The sequence below is a fragment of the Ochotona princeps genome, chromosome 11, assembly GCF_030435755.1.
Source record: "Ochotona princeps isolate mOchPri1 chromosome 11, mOchPri1.hap1, whole genome shotgun sequence".
Taxonomy (NCBI): Eukaryota; Metazoa; Chordata; class Mammalia; order Lagomorpha; family Ochotonidae; genus Ochotona; species Ochotona princeps.
The window spans coordinates 2,851,160-2,875,628 of record NC_080842.1 but is presented as its reverse complement, the minus strand read 5'-3'; the positions used below and the strand labels follow the sequence as shown (position 1 = coordinate 2,875,628).

Here is a 24,469-nt window from a genome sequence, read left to right as displayed (position 1 = left end):
GGGAAACAATTGTTTTGTTGTTGTTGCTATCTGGTGTAGCTTTTCTTGAGTCCATCGTTAACACACAGAGCTATCAGGCATAACTGTCACACTCCAGTTTATGATTCCATTGTATCATGGCTATTTGGGGTATCTTGTGTGGGACCAGAAATAAGGAAGATGCTTAATATTTCCTATGAAAATGTCATAGACCAAAGAACTGTGGGTTCTGACCATAGCCAGTCCAATGGAAGTTTACTGTGATTGAATCAGATTAATGAAACCATTGAGATTCACGTTAGTTCATCTGATTCTATTGTTTGGCATGGAGGTGGCATGGCTGTTCCTTTCCTTTATATTCCTGGATACTCCCATCAGGACCACATTTGGAAATTAGTCAATGCTCTGGAATCCATGGAGACTTGGATAGAGACTGTCTCCAACCGAATTGGAAACCTGTCAGTGTCGTTTACAAAAACTTTAACTCAAGCTTGTGTTAGACTACCCTTTGTGTTGATGGGGGGTTCTGTACATTGGAATCAATCTGTGAATTCTGTCATGCATGAACTGTAATTTGTATACACGTTTATCTACAAATAACACTGCAAATTTCCCCCCTGGGAAACTGTATACTTTCTCAGGCCTCATGTGGGGTTGAGAATACTTGTTAGACTAGAAAGAGAATGGGAAGAGTCAGCATCTGTGTTCATTCTTCATACCTTGGTTCAAGAGTTTAAAAAACAGGCCACTTGGTTTATAGGAATGTTAATTGCAGCCATACTGAGGATCATTGTGATCACTGTTGCCGCAGCTGTGGCTGGGATAGCCTTGCGTATGTTTTGTGCAAAAATGGCAAAAAGATTCAGAAGATTAATGGGTTTACCCAGAGACAAATTGATAGTCAATTATATGCTGAGACAGCCAGTTTGAAATCAACTGTTAGGCTGGGAGACCAAATAAAATTCATTAACCAGCAACTATCCCTAAGATGTGACTGGAATTATTCTACTGTATGCATGACTCCTGTGGCTTGCATTAGTACACAATTTGACTGGGAACAGATAAAAAGACATTTGACTGATTATGGTAATATGTCACCTGAAATAAAGGAGCTTCAATCTACTATTATGACAGCTTTTCAAACCTAATGAAGTCTCATATGTGGCAATCAGTTATTGAAAGATATAGATAAGGATGTTTCAACTCTTAGTCTCTTAATAACCATAAGTATTGAGGAAGAGGATTATTTTAATCATTTATACTTTTTTGTATGTTTTTGCTATCTTTATGTAGTCAGGAGAAGTTTCTCCACATTCAAGTTAACCGCACACCATCACAGGGTGGTGCAACATATTATGTTTCAAATGATCAGCTAGAAGAGATAACAACAGGACCAACCATGAACTCTGCAAAGGTGCCAGTTCACATAAGGCTCTTGGAAGAACCTCTGGCTTATTTAATAGTTTTTGCCGTTTTGTTTGTTTTTAAGATTTATTTATTTTTACTGGAAAGTCAGATTTACAGAGAGAAGGAGAGACAGGAAAGATCGTTCATCCACTGATTCACTCCCTAAGTGGCCACAATGTCCGCAGCTGAACTGACCCGAAGCCAGGAGCCAGGAGCTTCTTCCACATCTCCCACAAGGCGACAAGGTCCCAAGACTTTGGGCCAGCCTCAACTGCTTTCCCAGGCCACAAGCAGGGAGCTGAATGGGAAGTGGTGTCACCAGGATTATAACTGGAGCACATAAGCGGTCCTGGTATATACAGGGCAAGGACTTTAGCTACTAGGTTGCCACGCCAGGATCAGCTTATAAAATGTAATTGTCTGTTTGAGGGCCTGCTGACTTCAGTAACTTTCGCTTTGCTTGAGGTGTTTATTGCAATAGAATTAACAGATAGCTACCAGTGACCACTCTGTTGTTGTCGAAGTAACATGACTGTTTGTATATTCACTTTGACTATAAAAATTCTGTTTTGCTTTCCCGTTGGTGTACTATCCTGCAAGATAGTTGCCGTCTTGCTCCATAACAAACTCATTTTTCTTCCCTTGAAAGGTTGAAAATTCTGCGTTCTGATTTACAACTCACCACATCAACAAATTGAAGAGTGAAGACCATATTGCCATCTCAATCAATGCAGAGAAGGCATCTAATAAAATCCAGCACAATTTCCTGCTAAAACCTTTAGCAAGATATTATCTGGAAAGAACATTCTATAACACAATCAAAACAGTAAATGAAAGCCCAACGTCAGCATCACACTACATGGAGAAAGGCTGACTGTTCTTATTGGGGCAAGCATAAATCAGAGTGGGTGAGGGTTGGATGGCCTTTGCCACAGCCATCAGCTGGCAGAGGCTGGCGGTGGGGGAAAACTCTATTAAGCTCAACTGTGGTACCACCTGGAAAGTGCATGATCCAGAAGTAGGAGTGGCCCAGTAGGGAAATAATGGGTACTTCCCTCTGGGGTTATCACTCCCACTGGAGAGCATGAAAACCAGGACTGGGGCAGCGGTGGATAGACAGAACAGCACCTGTCAGCCTGTATGTGGGCTGGATAGTAGGCCTGGTTGGGTTGAACTAGTCTTCAATGCCCACTGACATGTAGGAGAGTTGAATGGGATGTGGGACAGACTGAACAAGCCTGCGGCATATATGGGCAAGCCTGGGATACAGAGCAATGGGAAGGCCTGGTGGGTGTTATTGTGGGTCACTCCAAATAGGCTGCAGCTCCCACTGGTTTATGTGAGGGCCGAGTGTGAGCTGGGCAGATTCAAGCTGGACTGCAACATCCATTGGTTCGAGTGAAAAACAGGGCTAGAAACAGAACTGACCCAGCAACTGCAACCACCAGCATATGCATAAGCTGATTAGGGCGAAAGACTGGGCCAAACCCTGTATTGGCACACACAAGAATCTGGTCTGGGATCACCTAGGATGAAGTTTCTTTGGGAATCCCCTCAACTGAATTGCTGATCTCAGAATCCCAACCATGAAGAGAAGTGCAGGTTACATGGTCTGAACATGGAGTGCATGTGTCAAAGCTAAGCCTCCTCAGAGGCTCAGACAGCGCAGTGGACAGCACATCCAGGTACACAGGGAGGATATGGCAGTCCATCGGAACATGCAGAGGACACCTAGTGCCACAACAGAGGATAGAACTAATTGATCTACTATCCCAACCATGTGTTGGCAGTGAAAATCTGAGCAAACGGATTCTCTAAGGTGAACTATGTAAGTCAGTGCATTCTGGAGAGATTTCATCGTGCTTGGAATGGTGAGATTGGCAGCAATTCAGAACTGGTGAACTATCAAAACCACTTGAGTAGGACCCTCAGAGCATGCCCCACATCGGGGACCTGTAATAGGTGGGAAGCTGGGTGGGGCTTCTCCCTTTAATTCCCCCTTACCCCAGATACAGAAAAAATAATAATAATGTGGAAACAATGGTCTTACCAACTTTCCTGTGGGCCTTGACCCTTTGTTCCCTAGTCAGCTATATAAAGATTGTAAAAATAAAAACAATTTAAAAAGTGAAGAAACAACCAACAGAATGGGAAAAAATTTTTGCATTCTACACATGTGACAGGGGACTAATATCTAGGATCTACAAAGAGCTTCAGAAACCCAAGGATAGTGAAAAAATAAACCCTGTAGCAAAATGGGCAAAGGAAATGAACAGATGTTTCTCAAAAGAACAGATACAAATAGCTAATAAACATATGAAAAGATGCTCAGGCTCTCTAGCCATCAGAGAGATACAAATGAAGACCACCTTGAGGTACCACCTAACTCCTGTGAGACTGGCCTACATTCAGAATTCAAAAAACAACACATGCTGGCGTGGATGTGAGGAGAAAGGTACCCTCCTTCACTGCTGGTGGGAGTGTAGGCTAGTACAATCATTGTGGAAATCCATATGGAGAGTGCTTGGAAAATTGCAAATAAACCTGCCATATGACCCAGCAATCCCGCTCTTAGGAATATACCCAACAGAAGTGAAATCTGCATACGAGAAGGGGATCTGTAATCCTATATTCACAGCAGCACAATCCACCATAGCAATGTCATGGAAACAAACCAGATGTGCGTCTAAGGAAGAATGGTTAAAAAAACTGTGGTACATCTATTCAATGGAATATTATTCAGCTGTCAAGAAGAACGATATTATTCTATTCAAATCCAGGTGGTCCCAACTAGAAACTATTATGCTCAGCGAAATGAGTCAATCACAAAAGAATAAATACCATATATTCTCTCTCATATAAGGAAGCCAACATGGAAAGGTGGAGTTCATCAAGTGCCCATGGAGTTCTGATCTAAATATAGATTGCTGCAAGTCAGGTCCCACGGCAAGAGATGGTGAAAATTCTCTGTTCTAGGCATGTTGGCATTCCATGGATGAAGTAACAGCAGAGTATATTTAGCACGTTGTGAACATGAATATGGCAAATTGGCAGTTTCCGTCAGTTGCTGGCAATAGTTTAGAGTGATGACAAATATTATTTTGATTTTTTTTGTGTGTTATTTAGTTATGAGGAAAGTGTATGGTAAGCAGTCCATTTGATGGTTTACTAATTTCCTTGTTGTTGAGAAGTCCTAGTTGATTATGTATTTAATATGATAACCATTTGTGTGCTGTGAATTGCATTAAGAGTTATGTAGGGCAGAGTTGATGCTTACTAAATGTACAAAATGGATTGATGAGATTAGCCAGTTAAATCTTTTCACCAGTAAGGCACTCAACAGCCCATGAGATATTTATTAAAAACGTCAAGTAAATCCTCTTATTTTTGTATCATAGTGTCAAATAGCAGTAAAATAAACATGTTAAGATCCTTAATCTACTGCTATGTTTCACTGTAAAATTTACCTTTGTTAAAATTTGCTTCTGTTCAAATTTGTTGAGACCGCACATAAAAGTATCCTAATATTACTTTGGCTGGTATTTTCTAATAACTGTATAATATTTTGGGAATGCAAATTTTATTTGAATGTCAACTACAGTTAAGCATGTGCCATTTGTTTTTCTTACTCAGGTTTTGTAATTTGATGGAATGTTTTTATTACAGTTTAATAAATGTTTGCTTTATTTGAAAAAAAATAAAAAAAATAAAAAATATATATTAAATAAATAAATAAACAAACCTTAAAAAAATCCGTTGCACCGAAAGTAATATATAAATTGAGGGTGATATGAATCAAAATCCTGAAAACATTCTTCTCAGAGCTAGAAAAGATCATACAAAAATCCATCTGGAAACAAAGACCGCAAATAGTCAAAGCCATCCGGAATAACAAAATGAAGCTGGAATCACAATTCCAGATCAAGACATATTACATTGCACTGGAATCAATACAGCCTGGTACTGGTACAGAAGGAGAGACAAGATCAATGGACCAGGAAGCAGTAGCAATTAATTCTATCATCGTCCACATGGAGGGCAAGGATCCAAATCTCTGGGCCAAATTCCACTGTCTTCCCAAGCACATTAGCAGGAATCTGAATAAGGAGTAGCCATGAATCAATCTGGCACTGCAATATTCTATGCAGTATGACCAGTAGCGATCTAACACACAGTATACCACAATGCCAGGCCCAAAGGTTAGTCTTCTTGATTCATTACTACTAAAAATATTGTCATGTACCTTTAAAAAATTAATTCATTCTATAATCCCATTCTTTAAAAGATTAATGTACCTTTCTCCAAAAGCTTTTAGCTCTGAAACAATCATTGTAATTCATGTAATTTATGTGTGACCATCCCTTACTGTTACATTTATACTCATATCAACATATGATAAATACGCAACATAGCTTATACAGGAAATCACATTTAATGTTGATTGGAGTTACAGATATTAAAATATAACCTATCACTTGAAATTTTTGAAGTAATTCATTGCATCCGTTTATAATGTCAAAAATGATATAAGTAGAACTCACCAGAAAATCTGTAAATTTAACTCATTTTTTTCAATTCTGATCATCACCACCACCAATTTTCAAATACTTTTAACTTCTATAAACTGTTGCCATAGTGATTTAGTTTCTGTTTTGCATAAACACAACCTAGAGTGCCTAGCTGAGATGCAACCATCATGCCAGATTCAATTATAGCTGACTGCACAAGTTCATTTGGAACATCACTGAAATATGAAGTTCACATAGACATGTTCAGCTATGTTGGATACTTAAATTAAGACATAGCTTGCAACTATTAACAATTATTTCATTTATTTACAATGCACACGGGTGCAGGGTCCCAAGGCTTTGGGCCGTCCTCAACTGCTTTCCCAGGCCACAGGCAGGGAACTGGATGGGAAGTGGGGCTGCTGGGATTAGAACCGGTGCCCATATGGGATCCCGGCACATGCAAGGTGAGGACCTTAACCACTACGCCATCCTAATACCTTTAATACTTCCAATGCAGAGTCACTGCAAATGTGCTGCTTCCATAAAGAGTCACCCACAGCGGAACTGCAGATGCACAAGGTGGGATCCATGTGTCCTCATGCTCATATAGAGCCTCATCACCCCTGCAGGCCCCGGGCCCATACCTCCGCTCCACTCAGCCAGAGCATGGAACTGAGGACAGAAAAAGCAGTGATGCCATCTTCTGCTGGCAGTCAGCAGGAGGTGGAGTCCTGTGTTCTCACTTGCAATTGCGGAGACTACAGGTTTCCTTTGACCTGGTCATGACTGGGGACACAGAAATCAGTTCTAAGTTCAAATAACACTGAGTCTTGCTGCCTTTATTGAATCTTGAATTTTCTCAAATATGTCTCTATTCGCTCTCTCTCTGACACCATTTTGAGAAGCTTCGTGAGAATTCTCTTTCTTTAAAATATTTTTAATCAGGGTTGTCATAGAGACAAAACAGGTTGAGCCACCACTTGTAATGCTGTCATCCTGTTAACAGAGCACTAGTTTCTACACAGCCACTCTGCTCCTGATCAACTTCCTGATGAGACCCCTGAAATGATGTCACAGACTGAACCCCTGATACCTACATGGGAGCCCCAATGGGATTTCTTGCTCCTGGATTGGACCTGGCCAAGCCTCGAACTGGAGACACTGGGTTCATAGAGGGGGTGACCTGGTGAACAGAGGGTCCCGCTGTCCTTTGCACTCTCTCAGGTGTGCTTGCATATTCTGCAAATGTACATGTCTCTACTTGCCACACAAGTAGAACATATTAGATAAAAGAAAATTAAATTAAGTGATATGTCTCCATTAATGACCCACATAATCTGTGTGTGGGAGCCACAGAGATGGTCTGGATCATCCAAGTTGCTGTGACAGAAGTTGGTCATCATACAAGGTTACATGTTCGGGGCCATCTAAACTCAAAAGACCCCTTTGAGGCATGCAGAGAAGGAAGGCAGCGCTCTTCTAGGAGAGATGAGCAGGGATGGGGTCCCTTGTGACGTTTTCTCTTGCTTGAGTCAGGCCAAGCTTTGAAAATATTAAGAATATAATTTTTTTAATCTAGTAACCAGAATATAAATTTTCCTTTTAATCTTTTTTTTAATTCCCAAGGCCTTGGGCCGTCCTCAACTGCTTTCCCAGGCCTCAAGCAGGGAGCTGGATGGAAAGCGGGGCCACCAGGATTAGAACTGGCAGTCATGTGGGATCCCAGCGTGTTCAAGGTGAGGACTTTAGCCGCTAGGCTACCACACTGGGCCCCAATTCTTTTTAGTCTTGTAAATATCACCCCTACCTAGTTCACTAAACTGGCAATATCATTGCATGTGTTGACAAACACACCTATGATAAGTTTGAAGATCTTGGTATAACAGTTGCTTGTCAAACAGCAGAAAACCTTCATTGATTTATCATTGGGTCAGTTTAGAAGATAATGTAGGAAAATAAGCAACATTAGCTAATACTGTGTTACAATGGTTTTAGGTTTCTGTTTTTGGAAATGCATCATTCCATGTTTCATTTAGTCCCAAGTGCTACTTCCCAGTGCAAGTGATTTAAAGTATGTGCTGATGTGGATGACTGGCAGACATTTCAGAGAGCCAGAAAGCAGAAGACTTCCCTGCCTTGCATGGGACTGGAGTTTTGGAAGACTGGATGTCAGAGTTGGATGTTTTATAATCCCTTGGAATGTTGCCTAACCCTAAACTCCCCACAGTAAGGCTCATAAATGGCTGGTGCTCTGAACCTCTGTGGGTGAGCCTGACACTGCATAAACTTAGTTAATCATTACCCTGCACTCTACTCTGCCCCTGTGTTTTCCCCAATTAAGTCAAGAATAATCATAACACTAACCCACTCCGGAGATGGCTTTCCTTAGGGCAGTTCACTGGTTCCTGCCTAACTACTATGGACATGAATGTGTTTCCCTAAATTTTATATCATGAAGGGTAGACCACCAATGTGACTCTGCTTTGAGACAGCAATTTTAAGAAGGTTCTTACCGGAAAATAATATGAAAACTGTGAAGCCCTGTTTAAAAATAGCTCAGGTTTCTTTAACAAAGGCTGCACATGGATAGAGAAAACACCATGTGATGTAGAAAAAGACTGAGGCTGTGAGTTAGCCAAAGAGAAGAGACTTCAGGAAGAACCAAGTCTATCATCATATTGCTCTTAAATTTTCAATCATTGGGCCTGGTGCGGCAGCCTACTATCTGAAGTCCTCTCCTTGCACACCCCAGGATCCCATAGAGATGCCGGTTCTATCCCGGCTGCTCAACTTCCCTTCCAAGCTCCCTGCTTGTGCGCTGAGAAAGCAGTATAGGATGACCCAAAGCCTTGGAGTCCTGAATCTGCATGGAAGAACTAGAAGATGATCCTGGCTCCTGGCTTTGGATCGGCTCAACTCCAGCCACTGTGGCTACTTGGGGAGTGAATCAGTGGATGGAAGATCTTTCTGTATCTCCTTCTCTCTGTGTATATGCCTTTCCAATAAAAATAAACATTTTTAAAAAAGATTTATTTGAGAGAAATGTAAGGGGTCACTAGGGACTGCTAACAAAAATTATAAACAACCAGTTTGTTAGAAATGGTGGAATTCTGGAGCCTACCAAACAGAATCACAAAGACATTAAAAATCTGACAAGGGGGCATTGTAGTAGCCTACTGGCTAAAGTCCTCACCTTGAATGTACTGGGATCCCATATGGGCACCAATTCAAATCCCAGCTGCTCCACAGCCCAGTCAGCTCCCTGATTGTGGCCTGGGAAAGCAGCTGAAGACAGCCCAAAGACTCAGGACCCTGCATCCACGTGGAGACCCAAAAGAAGCTCCTGGCTCCTGGCTCCTGGCTCCTGTGGGCTCAGCTTCTGGCCATTGGGGATCAGTGGATGGATGATCTTTCTGTCTCTCCTTCTCTCTATAAATCTTACTTTTCAATAAAAATAAATAAATCTTTAAAAAAAAGCCTGATACAATCAAGAGTAAGTAACAACATTAAATCAGGAATAAAAATCACAAACAAAAGGTCAATAGCAGATGTCTTCACTACTAAATTCTATCAAATTAACACCAAAGATTCTAGAACTAATGTAAAAATATGAAAGGAAAAAAAGTTCCAAATTTATTCTGCACCCAGCAATACTTAGATTCCAAAACTAGACTCAATCAGCTGTTGGGAGATTTAACCTACATCTGACTGTATTTTAAATTGAAAAACAATGAAATTACTTCTTAATGCTTCTTCTGAAATAACTTTTCATACCCTAGAATAGCTAAAAAAATTTATAAAGTATGTCTGATAAAAATAGAGGTAAAATTATTAACATAATATACATAAAATTAATCCAACAACACACCAATAAACTCACACATAATAATTAAGGTGCATCTAACTTCAGGATGTAGAAGATGAGCCAATAAATGAAAATCAACAAGCCAAATATTTCGCGTAAGCAGGATGGAAGATAAGCATCACTGAAATAATCTTATAGAAAACTTTCAATAAAATTCAGTATTATGTAATACTTACACATATGTAAGTTGTGCAAATCTACAAATATTTATAGATATATCCCAACATAACACAACTGAGGTATACTTATATCTCAGTAAAGTATCTACAGATGACAAACCTATAGCCATCATACAACTGAATGCCAAAAAATCAAAAGCTCTAAAATATGCAACAAAATAAAAATGCCAACATTTCACAGTTATGCAATTTAATATTTTCCCAAAGAAGGTAGATAAGGGAAGGAAATCAAAGGCACAGAAGCAGAAATGAAGATACTCAATCCTTTTTGTTTTTAGATAGTTTCTCCTGAATGTACTAGTAGTGAAACCTAACGACTGCTAAGATGGCATTCAGCCATTAAAAATAAAATATTATTATTTGCTGCAAAATAGATGCAACTGGATATAACAGGGCTCAGTGTGGTAGCCTAGGGTCTGAAGTCCTATCCTTGCATGCACCAGGATCCCATTTAGGTATTGGCTCGTGTCCCAGCTGTCCCACTTCTCATCGAGCTACCTGCTTGTGTGCTCAGCAAGCAGCTGAGGATAGCCCACGGCCTTGGGACCCTGCACTCACCTGGGAGAATCAGAAGTTCCTGGCTCCTGGCTACTGGCTTTGGATCAGCGCAGCCTGGCAGTTGTAGCCACTGGGAGACTGAAGTAGCAGATGAAAGATCTTTCTCTCCTTCTCTCTGTAATTTCGACTTTTCAATAAAAATAAGTAAATCTTAAAAAAAAAAAACAAAAAGAAACTGAATATTACAAAATGAAATAAGGCGAATGCAGAAATAAATCTAGCATGTTATCATACATACTAACATCAAAAATAATGGGTGCAAAATTAGGATGGTGATTATTACAGGTTAAGAAGAATGAGGACTGGGGATAAGAAAGAGATGGAACTGGTAGCAAAAGAACATGTGACAGAAGGAACAAGATCCAGTGTTCCATCACAGTGTGCGGGATTACAGTTCACAATAGCACAAACTTAAGAAAGCGGAATGAAAGACCTGGCATGTCGTAACAGTAAAGACAAGTGAAAAGCCTGACTACCTGGCTTACTCAGCTTATGCTGTATATATATTCAAATACTGCACTGTACCTTAGGATAGCATTCATAAACACACTGCAAAATTTACTAGAATTTTCAAAAATCAGAAATCACTGTTTCACACGCTATCTAAAAGAAATTTAACAGTTCCCATCTACAGAGTACAAAATATGGTTATTGCTCTTTCAACTCTTTATTACTTTTTTTTCTTTATATTTAGTTACATATCCCATGCAAGGCAAGGGTTTTAGCCACTAGACTATCACTCCAGGCCCTTTCTAATTAAAAAAAAAAAAAAAAAAAAAAAACAATTTATTTATTTGCTTAAAAGTGAGCATTATAGCAAGAATCAAAGCCAGACAGATTGAGAGAGCTTCCCTCCATTTGTTCACTCCCCATGGGGCCACAATAGGCAGCAAGGCGCAGGTCCAAACCAAGAGCCTGGAACTCCACTCAGATCCTCCACAGGGGTGCAGGTGTCCAAGGAATCGGACATCTTCTGCTATCTTCCAAGCACATTAGCAGGGAACTAGATCAGAAAATGAATGTAAGACTATAACCAGTCCATTCCATTACGTGGAATGCTGGCAATGTAACATGTTACCTCACAACATCTGTTACAAAATCTTCTAATCAAAACTCAGGGTTGCTTTTCCCACTGAACCTCTTTCTCATCCCATACTTGATTTACAATGGTGTTACCTGGCATTTTGTAAATGTCACTGTTGGAAAACTAACCTTGAACTTAGGTGGAAACATAGTTACATTCTTTAGTTACAATGTATCTATTCACTTGAAAGGAAGAATGACAGAAAAACAGATGTTTCATTTACTGGTTTATTTCTGAATGGCTTTCACAGCTGTGGCTGTGTCAGACTGACTCCAAGTCCCACAATTCCTCTTGCGTCTCATATTTGGTGGAAGATTTGCAAGCCCTTATGCCACCATCAGCTGCTTCTCAGATGCATTAGTAGGAAGCTGGACTGAAAGGGTGGAGTAGGGCCCGGCGCAATGGCGCTGTGGTTAAATTCCTTGCCTTGCATGTGCCGGAATCCCATATGGGCGCCGGTTCTAATCCTGACAGCTCCACTTCCCATCCGGCTCCTTGCCTGTGGCCTGGGAAAGCAGTTGAGAACAGCCCAAAGCCTTGGGACCCTGCACCCGCATGGGAGACCTGGAAGAGCTTCTGGCTTCTGGCTTCGGATTGGCTCAGCTCCAGGAGTGAACCATTGGACAGAAGAGCTTCCTCCCTGTCTCTCCTCCTCTCTGTATCTCTGCCTTTCCAATTAAAAAAAAAAAAAAAATCTTAAAAAAAAAAGAAACGGTGGAGTAACCAGCACTTGAATTAGGTGCACTGAAGGGAAGCATTCACTCCACCATACCCATATCTGTCTTACCCTGTTTTATTCATTTTTATTCTGCTGTCAAATTACAGGTAAGGTATTCAAAATTTAATTAATGTATCTCAGCAACAGTAATGACAAAAAACAAAAGATGAGTGTTTAGCCCAGCAGTTAAGAAACTTCTAGCTTACATTAGAGTATCTGGGTTGCATTCCTAGCTCTGATCTTGATTCCAGCTTCCTATTAAAGCAGACCTAAGGAAGCAGTGATGGCCTTAGGCACTGGGTTTCTGCTACCCACAGGAAGAACCTGCATTGGGTTCTCAGCTCCCAGCCTAAGCCCTGAGACATACTTGGCAGTTGTGGGCAATTAAGAAGCAAACCAGTGAATTGGAATTCCGATTTTCTCTCACATGCTCTTAAACAAATAGAGAAATTAATCAGGCAAAAAGTTCAACATGATTTTAGATGTCAGGTCATTCAAAAAGTGTTTGACATCAAATACGGGTACATTCATATTCTCTATTCACATATCACTTAATATATACATCTTTATTCAAAGTGATATTACCAACAATGACCAACATTGTTTCAATTTACAATAACTAAAAGGAATGACAGAAATTCTATATAGGATAGGTGAAAAAATTGGGACCATAACATACCCGAATTTCTCAAGGAATAGTACAGCGTTATTTAAAACTGGGTTTAGGTTATAGGCAATGAACAATGCAGACTCTACATAAACTATACAAATAAAAATTTAGGAGACACACATCCTTTATATCTTAATAAATGACAGAAAACAAAATCCAATAAGATGCTCAAATAAAATGAGGTGTGGGAATCTGGTTGGGTGGTTGAGAAAAGCTCAGAAGACCCTCACTCTACACTGGAATTGCTGTTTCTCTTATGACTCCACAACAAACTCCATCTTGCTGCTAACGCACTCCCTGGAAGCAATCAGCAAATTTCGCAAGTGAGTCTTTGCAACTGCTCTCCTGGACACACATGGAGTTCCTGGCTCTTATTTTTGGCAAGGCCTTGGCACAATCTTGCAAGAATTTAAGGGATTTACCAGAAAATGACAGATCACTCTGTCTACATGACTTTTATAAATAAAATACCTGAATAATAAATATTTTTTAAAACTATGAGAAAAACAATTTGAAGGCAAGAATTGGTAGGACGTTTGGTGCAGCTTTTCACAAATAATTCTGAGGACCTCAAGCTTCTCCCCAGTGATTCTAAACAGAACAACATGTTATGTAGAGGGAAATCTTATAAAATGCAAGTCAAGTGCACACCAACTTGCAGTGATCAGTACAAGTTCCTGCTTACAGTATAAGTTAGTGGCAACTACTATTTCGCAAAGTTATCACACTGAGAATTCAGTTAATACTAGATGAAAAAAGTTAAGTCAAACCAACTCCTAGAGAATCACAAAATAAATAAATGTACATGAAGGAACTGTGAAACTCCAATCCTTCTGCCTTACCAAAGCTTTATACAGCATCAGAATTTATTCACAATTTGTAACATGAGAATATTGTCCCATATGTAAAACACTTGCTATGAATCAGCATATGAGAAATAAAAAGCAAGAAAAATATTGTCATCAGTATAAAAAAAAAAGCCAAGGCCAGCATTGTGGTATATTATGTAAAGCTATCAATTATAACACCAACATCCCATATGGAATCAGCTGTTTCATTCCCAACCCAGCTCTCTGTTAATCAGCTGGGAAAACCAGTGGCAGATCATCCAAGTGCCTGAGCCCCTATAACCCACAGGGAAGACCTAGAGGAAGCTACAGGCTCCTGGATTCAGCTCGGTCCAGCACCGGTTATTTTGGCCACCTGGGGAGTGAAGCACTGGATGAATGATCTTTCTCTCTTCTAATTTGCAACTTTCACTGAAAAATAAATAAATGTATATTTTTAAGGTTTATTTATTTATTTGAAATGCAGAGAAAAATATTCCATCTGCTGGTTCATTCCATATATGACAGCAATTACTGACCCATGCCAAAGCAAGGAAATTAGAGCTTCTTCTGGGTGTCCTGCAAGCGGCAGAGACTCAAGCACTTGGGACACACTAGGCTGCTTTTCCAGATTTATTAGTGAGGAGCACAATTGTAAGAAGCAGCCAGATCTTGAACTGGCATCCATATGCAGGTAGCAGCTTGATTTGCTGTGCCACCACATTAATGAAGAAATAAATTTTAGGCAATCAAACACATCAGATAGAACCAGGACTTAGTCACTTCTGCAGACACAGGTAAAAAAGACCAAGAATTGAACTCACAAATGCTTTTTTCCTCACCCAGGCATTAGGTTTACATTGTTTACAGTCTTACTGAAAACTTGGCAGAAAATAAAGTTGTCAAGAATTGTCTTTTCTTATTACAGAGTAAACTCAAGCTCCATGCAAGAGAAAGAAGATGTAACATTCAAATCAGGGCACATAAATCGTACATAAGTGGGCCAACTATAAATCAAGGCACAAGGACATGACAGAGAATGAGCTTTAGGAAGCAGCCTGCTTACACTTCACAAGGAGTTCCACTCAGAAACTTACCCAAGTTCCCAGGCCTTGGGGATCACTCTCACTGAGGACACAGTGCCCAGGGGGGCTCACTTCACTGACTGATCGAATTCTAAGCAGCCAGAAATGTGACAATCTGGTCCTGGGAACTCCTCACAGCCCGGAGTGTCCAGTATCCTAGCTCTCTGCTGCAGCCACAAATCCAAAACCAAGTGATGGTTGTGACCGCTGAGATTTCTTATTGCCAGATGTGTTGTTTGCTTAGTACCAACTTATCACCAATTACAAAACAAGTCAATGATTTCATCTAGTGTTATTAGGGGCCACAGAGTCAAGGCTCAACCTCAACACACAGGTGCAGGATAATATTAGTGGATAGCAGGTGTTAGCTTTTTCTGGTTTTTGTCACCTTTAAGAATTCATCAGGGACCCCACCCAGAGCTATCTCCTTAGCTTATCTAGAGTCTGGTAGGTCCAAGTTCCATAGAATCAAGGTGATCCTTTTGTCTCAGTAAACCTGCATGGTCTTCAGATCCTTGCACCAGATATTGAGCACAAAAGATACTTTATATTAAACCAGTCAAATACATTCTCAAATTTATAAGTACTCCAGGCCACCAGAATTTCACTTTAACAAAAAATCCTTTGCTGGTACAAACTGCCTCTGACTCAATCAACTTGTGGATGTAAAATGAAATTGCTGTGTATCCCAAGCACATTCTCCTAGGATTTACCTGGGTCTTTGCAAAGGTTTCACTCCCTAGGCAAGGCTAAGTGAACCCAGACTGCATCAATTATTTCTGCATTGTCCCATAAGTAATCAGCTTCTAATTAGTTGATACCAATATGTCAGCAAGGAATGGAAAGGAAGTATTAACGCTGCAGGGGGTTAACCATACAAAACAGAGGGAACACAATAGATGCCCTCCAGCTTTAGGGCAGCATTCTACCATTCTACTGCTATTTTTCAGGAGGAATGAGTGAGCCAAGATAAGTTGGTCCTGACTGTTACAAAGGTTTTTCAAACTCAGCAAAACAAAAAGAGAAAGGTATACCAAGAAACACGCAAATTTTCCAAGGGGAATCACAAAGCGAGGACATTCTGATAAAGTGGCTACACTTCAGTTAGGTAAAAGGGAGATGTACTAAGACGTTTAAGTTTAATTTAATTTTATCTACTGTGCAGAGAGATAAAGGCAGACTTTTCATCCAATGTCTCACAGGCAAGGCTGGGACAAGGCTGAAGCAACAAGACTGAAAATAAATCAGAATTTTCAAAACCCAAGCCACTATGTGAATTAACTTCACACTGCATTTGAACAGAACTGGAACCTATACATTCTGATAAAGCCACGTGAGTCCCAAATATCATCTTAAGCACTGTCACACTCACTCAGACAGGGCAATGATAGCTTACTGTGTATGCCAGGTGGGCAACCACTGCTTTTCTTATGCCTAGTGTTCACAGAAAACAGTCCTTTTACAGAGCTTGTTGGGAGCCATGTATTATAGCCATACTGCAGCCATTTTGAATATAGATCTAGATCAGTAGAAAGATACCAGCTAGCAAAGTGCAAGAGGAACCAAGTCTTAAGACACCTGCGGTTTCCAGATCTCCTAGCAACCTACTCTGCTCTGACCACCCTTGGTGCTCATAACAGGATGTTGGCTTATGCCCTATGTGCCAGCATTCTCTTGCGAGCACTAGGGGGTTTTAGAAATAGCGACCCAGAAAGAGCTGTAAAACCATATCCCGGACCCTACTTCCTCTTTCCCTTCACCCATAGATCCTATTTTGCAGAGTATAAAGGCTTGTGTGTGAAAAATAAAATTTGGTCAGCTTGATCAGACATATTGTCTTGCTGTCCATTTCTTATATCTCTTGTCCCCCATTCTCTCCTAGGCCAGTTGCGACCTCCGTTGACTGTCCTGCTGGACGGGACAATGGCTTATGGTTATTTTGTGGGGGAAAAAACAAAGATAAATTACTGAAGTTGAATGAATTGTGTCTTGAGGGAAACAGCGGAGTGTGTTGTGATTTTTCAGGGCAGAAGTCAGTTCTTGGCATTATGAGCAGTAGTGGACATCTAGGGATTTATTCCCTGCCTCAATGCTCTCTGGAGAACCTGACTTATCCCCCTCTAAGATGCATGGGACATTCATTCCCAAATACGAAAACTTAAGCAGTGGGGACAGCTGGCACCATATCAAAAGCCATCAGGATAAATTGATCCAGGCAACTTGGACCTTAATGGTTTATTCCTCGGTTCTTCTATAGAAGCCCCTTTGGGGTAGTCCCTGCTGCACCCATTTATTTGTCTGCAAGGTCTCTGTGCCAACCCAGGCTTCTGCCAACCAGAAGGCCATCACCAGATGCTGCCCCTCAACCTGGGAGCAAAGCGGTGAGCTAAACTGCTGGAGTCTGTGCTGGCCTGACGTTAGAACAAGGTGACTGTGAGACCCTTAGGAGGAGCTACACTGAGGACTTAGCTGTGGGCTCCAGACGCTGTTTCTCAACAAAACTCGGACCAATTTCTAAAAAAGAAAATCCGGCCCAACGTGAAGTTCCAACTGTCTCTCCCCTCCCCTCCGCACGATTTGGAAAAATGTGAGTCTTGAATGTTTAAGGTCAATACTGCAGACACTCACCACTTCCCAGCGTCTAAGGAGTCGGGCGTCCTTCCCAGGGCTGCTGGGCTGGACGACGGTCACGGGCAGCAGGCGATGCAGAGCGTGGAGCCTCTCTCACGGACAGAGCAGGTCTCAGGGCGGCAGCGGCTGCACTGCCCGGGGCCTCTCAGGAGCAGAGCAGGTCACGAGGTAGCAGGGGCTGCACTGCCCGGGCTTCTCCCTGTCCGGGGCCTCTCAAGAGCAGAGCAAGTCTTGGGGCGGCAGCGGCTGCACTGTCCCGGGCTTCTCTCTGTCCGGGGCTTCTCAGGAACAGAGCGGGTCACGAGGTAGCAGGCGATGCACCGTCCCGGGCTTCTCCCATAGCAGAACCAGGAAGTCGAGTTTGGCGGCTGCAGGAAACAACAACCCCTGTGCTTCTGCAGGGCTTCCTGGGCACGCGTGATTGGACCGCTCGCAGACCGTCAGAGGACGCGCAGCCAATCAGAATCACACGGGTGTGAGGGCGGGAGGGGGAGTGAGGCTTGCCTCAGCGCGGAGGCGGCCTCCCCGCCTGCAGCTTGAGCCTCCCTACAGCAGGGGGAGCTGTCGGCTCAGAGAAGTCCGCCTGCCTGCCGCTCTCCTGACCTCTCTGTTCGCGAACTCCGGAAAGTGACAACCTTCACACTGAACCTGCAACAGATTCTTTCTCCTTTGTATCGGCCCTTTCCCGTTAGGTCGCTTGACTTTTTTGCGGGAAATGCCAAATGCCGACTAGATGACTGAAATAAAGACGAGCTCCTGCGTCCTCGCACATCAGGTACTGCAGGTCCTGGTTTGGTTACAGCCCTGCACCCAGAGCCCCAGGAAGACGCTGCAGCGCCGAGGCGGCCTGGGAGACGCGGCCAGGGAGACGCGGGGCCCCGGGTGCTGCGGGGTGGGAGACGCGGGGCCCCGGTGCTGCGGCCTGGGAGACGCGGGGGCCCCGGTGATGCGGCCTGGGAGACGCGGGGCCCCGGTGCTGCGGCCTGGGAGACGCGGGGTCCCCGAGTGCTGCCTGGGCCGCTCAGGGTCGCTGTGAGAACGGACAGTGCTGGCGCGGACAGGCCAGCGACCACAGGCGGGTGGATTTCCGCTCTCGCTTGGCTGCGGGAAAAGCACAGCAAGAAAGGGCGGACTCGACAAGCAGCTGTGTGCCTGCGCGGGGAGGGCGGGCCTGGGAAGGAGGCGGGACGGGGTGATGCCAGCCGGTGCGGCTGGAGGGGCGGGAGAGGGGCTAGGAGAGGGGTGGGGGTGACGGGGAGAGCCGGGGAGAGGGGCGGGGAGAGTCGGGGAGGGGAGGGCCTGGGCAGGGGCGCGAAGAGCCGGGGAGGCGGGGAGAGGAGGGAAGAGGAGGAGGGGCGGGGAGAGGGGTGGGGACAGGCGGCTAGCGGGGAGGAGAGGCGGCTAGAGGCGGGGAGAGGAGGGAAGAGGGGCGGGAGAGCCTGGGCAGAGGCAGGGAGAGGCGGCCTCAGCCTGGCCCTCTGGGAACAGCCGTGCCTTGGAGCGGCGGCGGCTCCGCCCTCGGCCGGGCGCTCGGCTGCGTCACTTCACCCGCCCCGCTTCCGGCCTGGCCTGCGGCTGCGCGCGTCACGTCTCTTCCTCCTCCCGCGTTTCCCGTCTCTGCCCCACCGCCTCTGCCCCCCGCAGGCCTGCCCACTGCCGGGTGAGCACCGCCTCGATCGTCCGTCCCTCGGGACTCGGGAGCCGGGGCGGGGACGGAGCCCTGCGGGCCTCAGGGGCTGGCATCTTCATCCGGGCATTTGCCGGGTGCCGCCGCCATCTTCGTCCTGACGCCGACTGACGGCCTGGCGGAAGGAAGGGCCGAGAGGCCGACCCCGACCCCGGGGAGGCTGCAGGCACCCCATCCTGGCGGAGGGAGGGGCCGAGAGGGCGACCCCGGGGAGGCTGCAGGCTCCCCAGCCTGGCGGAGGGAAGGGCCGAGATGGCGACCCCGGGGAGGCTGCTGACTGCCTGGCGGAAGGAACGGCCGAGAGGGCGACCCCGGGGAGGCTGCAGGTGCCCCAGCCTGGCGGAGAGGGCGATCGCGGGGAGGCTGCAGGTGCCCCAGCCTGGCGGAGGGAAGGGCCGAGATGGCGACCCCGGGGAGGCTGCTGACGGCCTGGCGGAAGGAAGGGCCGAGAGGGCGACCCCGGGGAGGCTGCGAGCGCGCTCCAGGCTGCGGAGTGCGGGCAGTGCTCTCCGGCCCCCGCACCGCTTCATCCAGCGCGCTGTGGCGCCAGCCTCTGCGCTGCCCAGCTGGCTTTGTAAAGTACAGAACTGAAGAACATTTGAAAATACAGTATACATTTATCTTTTTAATTTCATTCCCGAAGTGGGCCACCAGACACCCTAGACAGAGCCAACCAGTCAGAGGAGACTTGAAAGGTCCCTAGTCATCAAGTGGTCAGCCTCTCACACTTGGAAGCCACTCTCCCATCACCACCTAGGTGTTCCCTTCTGCCCAGCTGTGATGCTCAGCTATCACCACCGGAACCTGAGAGGGAGCAGCGTTGCATGGTTGTATAACCACCCCCCTCACAAGCTCCTATAAAGGCTCATGATAGGGAGGGGCTCACTCTTGGTTGTGTGTCTTATCACTCTGGCACTCCCCAGTACCTGCTTGCTCTCTGGCTTCCCACGGACAGTCTGAGGACAGGTAGCACCTAAGCATGGGCCCTGTATGTCTGTAGTCCTCATCCTCTGTTCACTGCTTGGGCAGGACAGTGAAGATGTTAATGCTAAAATGCTTTGTATTTCTAATGTGTGTACTTTCGAGAGTTCCAGGAGAGGTGAGACCTGACAATAATGGAATATGGACAGAGAAGCCAGGGAAAGTTGAATGTCTGCACATTTGTAAGTGTTCCCAGGTGGGGAAGCTGAGGTATAGGTCTTCAGCTTAATGGATGGACTTCAGGATAATGAACATTTGTTCCTCTTGGGGTTATGGTTGACTGGATTGCTGTATCTGACTTTTCAATAAAAATAAATCTTTAAAAGAAAATTATACTTCTGGCACTTTCAATGCTGGGTTTTCTGTCAAGGTTGAAAGAATAAAATCAAAATGCTAGAACTGCAGTCAGAACAGGATGAGAGCTGGGCACCCTGTCCCAAGCTCTGGGGCTGAAGCCTCCAGAAGCCTCCAGGAAGTTAGCTTCATGTCTAACCAAAAGTAAAATAGTGAAACTGATGCCTCCAAGAACCTCTGACAACGCCCATTTGACTACAGCTGACACAATGAACCCATCTTAGAAAATGCAACTTGGCAAAGGATCTGAGCTTGCTTTTTTTAAAAGAAAAAAACCACTTTCTTAAGTATAACATGTGAAAATATGAAATTAAATTTAAAAATCTGACTTATTGCATAAATTGTAATTTCCAACATTTATATAGAAAAACAGTTCCAAAGTTTCAAACCAAACATGAGAGTAGATATCATCCATGCCTTGTAAGGCTTCACAGGTGAGCACATGTTGTTCTTGAGATCCAACCACCATCACACAGACATGCACCAGACACAGGCTCACCTACTGGCACTGCTCTGGGTCCCAATGGGCACCGAGGTCATTGGGCAGGATAGGGTACAGGGTATAGCAGAGCCGCTGTCTGCTCAGGCTCATAGGCAGGCTATCGTGTGTTTGTGTGTGTGTGTTTTCTTCCTCCAGATGTACTGTTGTGTCTCCAGTTGCCCACAGGGGACCTGCTGCCTCTGCTGCCCACAGCTTCCAAATAGCCATGAGAGCCTTTCATGGATAATTTCTTGCTGTTATGCCACTTACAATACAGATGCACACTGGACCACTGGGTGGAGAAAGTGGAGATGGCCAGGGATGATGAGTGATGGACATTCAGTGAGGTAGTCCCTTTGACAGCAGCTTATCTACAAGCAACTGCAGCCACCACAAGAGTCAGCAGAGGTATGGTGAACCAGGTCTGATGGTTGGTTACCATGATCATCTTTCTGGAAGGCATGGACTGAGGTTTGCTATGAGGCATCAGCTAGACAGTGGTTAATTTGGCCATCAGAGAAGTCGATGCTTGTTTACTGAAGTGATAAGCATTAGATGTGGTAAAAGGTAGCATGTCTGAGTCAATGTTGTTTCCAGAGAGTGACAACATAAAAAGGTGCAGAAGAGTTGAAGAGAGAAGCCGGGGTTGGACAGACAGGCACCTGTGTGGAGGTTGACCTTGCTTCCAGTTCTGGGCCTTGCCCCACCTGTGGTAGACGACCATGTCCTTAGTGACTTATGATCCTTCCTAAAGTACTTTCTAAATAGTGGTAAATAGTAAGTGGTGACATGACATGTCTGAGAACTGTGGAATTACAGGTTAGTTGGGAGGGCAGAGGCCCATGGGAATCTGTTGAACAGAGACTCCAGGAAAGATGAGGCAGAGGGCCTCCTTGCCCAGAGTAACTTTTTCCCCCAGTGACACCTTGGAGGTGCCTTCATGCTTTCCCAATAAGCATCGCTACTCAAGTTAATAGATTAGCCAAGAACAAAACTATACCCCAGATTTTAGAATACCTTTGTTAACTTTCCTGGAACTCCTTGCCCATATGACTAACCAATTAATCCTTGCAATAAATTTCTGAATTTGAACTATTTTGATTAATCCTAGTGACATAGCCTAAGTTTAAACTAACATAATTTGACCTGATGATGGTAACTAATGTTTTGCAGAAGTTTAACCTGTTTGAACTAATTTTGAACTGTTGTTTTGCCTAACATATGAGAACAGAAACCCTGGAAATAAAACTTTTGTTGATTTCCCACAAGACTGTCTGCCTCTTTAGGCCCCTTCCCTCCCCAGGTACCCGCCAGAAAAAATTACAGAGCACAATGTAGGTGAATTGAACACTTCACCTGTATGAGCTGTAGGAGTTTTTACCAACATTGTTCCCAGCAGCAGGGAATCCTTAGCACAGCATCCTGATAGGACCCATGGGTTGTGGCTTTCATGAGCTTGGTGATACAGGCATCTTCTTCTTTTATCCTAGTACTGACTTTCAAGTAATTAAGATTTCTTCCATAGAATTCAAATATTCTACAAGAAGCATTTCCAGGTTCTCATTAGGTCTCTGGGCATTAATTCGTGGATGCAACTGGAGAAAGCTAATGGCCATCGGAATGTATGAGCTGACCCCTCCTGTCAAAACTCATTCAGATCCCTCTGATGCAGGAACTGTGTCAATACTAAAACCAATTAGAGCTGCAGTTAATATTTCTTCATGTAGTCCTCGATGGCCTCTGTTGCCCATCTATCTTAAGTTGCTGTCCAGTTGAACTTCAGCCACATGCACTGTAAGTTTAATTATCAATATTGTGGTTTTATAAAGGACCTTGATGGAGCATGTCTCAACCATGTTGTGCTTCTGCAAATGACTGCTCCAACAGCTGCAAACGAGGACACGCCCACTTTCCAACCACAATCAGGTCTATGTTGCTGGAGGGGAGATAAATACCTGTGCTAACACCACCAAATATCTGCACATTAGCCATCAGGTTCACCATCCATTTCACCATCTCCTCTCTCATGGCTGCTGCTTCAGAACAATGGGACATGGTGTTATAGCAGGCGATGATTTCCTCATGCAGTCCCTGATGTCCCAAAACTCTTCCATGGTGATCCATGCCCGGGGTGCCCTCTTCATTCAGCTGGCTGAGCTCTAGGAGGCTAACGCATAACAGGTAGTTGAGGCCCTAGGTGCTGACCTTATTCTCCTGTTTCTAGATGCTCCTGGTGGAATTGGTGCTTCAGCAGGGAACCAGTGCGTACAGGATCCATTGGTAACACTATTGGCAAAGTGAAGAAGGCACTGCTGTGCCTACCAGTGTGTTCAGTGCCACAAATTGAGGCAGAAGTAGGATGTGAAGCCAGAGCCACCATGGCCCTTGCCCTGTGAATTCTCCCAGATCTATATCTACAGGACATTGGCCCACCCTTTCTTCTGTGCTGGATCCATGCTAGGTGTGGAGCCATCCACACACCAGCCCGCATCCCCAGCACTACCTGCACTTTTTGTGTGGTCAGGGGGACAGACAGAATAGGCCCTCTGACCGGTGCAGGTGCTCAGGTTCCTACTCGCTCTAACTTCCATCAGGCCATGGCTGCCACTCAGGCATTTGGCACACATCTGGCTACAGGCATCTCCAAGCTCCGCTTTAAGTGAAGCTGGGTGGAGACATTTCATTCTGGCACCGGAGAGGTCATTGGAGAGGGATGAGCAATGGGGCTGAGAGTTGAGCAGGGCACCACATGGCTGCCTCCAGCACAGGCTGCCTTAGAGAACGTGGGAAGGGGAGGACCACCATCTCTGCTCCAGTGAGGGGTGAGAAGGGAACAGGGATGGGAGTGCTAATGGGGACGTTGGAAGTTTCATAACTTTTGCATTGGTCAAGGTTCTTTTTAATGATGTGAAACATTAAAAAGGAAGGAAGGAAATAAAAGGTAGGGAGAAAAGAGGAATGAACAAGGAAAGCAAAATAAAGAAAAACAGCAGTGTCTTCCACAGCTGGACCGCATTACCAGAAATTAGCCCAGGGATGGTAATTAAAGGGAGAGTGGAAGCCAAATTCACTTGTCTGGTGCTTAGAGTTTGGTGACAAAAACACATCCTTATAATACAGCTGCATTCTTTGTAGCAAAAGAAGAGGATAAGAACAAAGAAAAGGAGAAGTGAGGATGAGGAAGAGAAAATAATGAAGAAAAAGAGGCAGGCAGAGCTGAAAAAAAGAATAAGCAAGCTCCCAGATTAGGTTGACCTAAGTAAACACAAAAACTATGTGCAGCATCAGCATTAATGGGATTTGGAATGCTAAAACACTGTGAATTAAATATAGAAAATGGCCATAGATGCCCAAGCTATTGAAAGTGATGTCTTTTTTTTTTTCTTTTAACTTCTTTATTTTTGACAATCTTTACATGGTTAATTAGGGGACAAAGGTTCAAGGGCTACAGG

The 24,469-nt window shown here is 44.3% G+C and overlaps 1 protein-coding gene and 1 pseudogene across 1 annotated transcript in view; both read right to left on the bottom strand.

The window, feature by feature from the left end:
• The window catches only part of LOC101533792 (zinc finger protein 334), a 70,720-nt gene extending 53,119 nt beyond the window's left edge, over window positions 1-17,601 (bottom strand). The window contains exon 1 of the mRNA XM_058670493.1: window positions 17,512-17,601. The gene's annotated coding sequence lies outside the window, so the exon portion shown is untranslated. The remainder of the gene's footprint in view (window positions 1-17,511) is intronic.
• A 3,497-nt stretch (window positions 17,602-21,098) lies between these two features.
• On the bottom strand, window positions 21,099-23,544 carry LOC118760017 (terminal nucleotidyltransferase 4A-like; annotated as a pseudogene).
• Window positions 23,545-24,469: the final 925 nt, after the last annotated feature.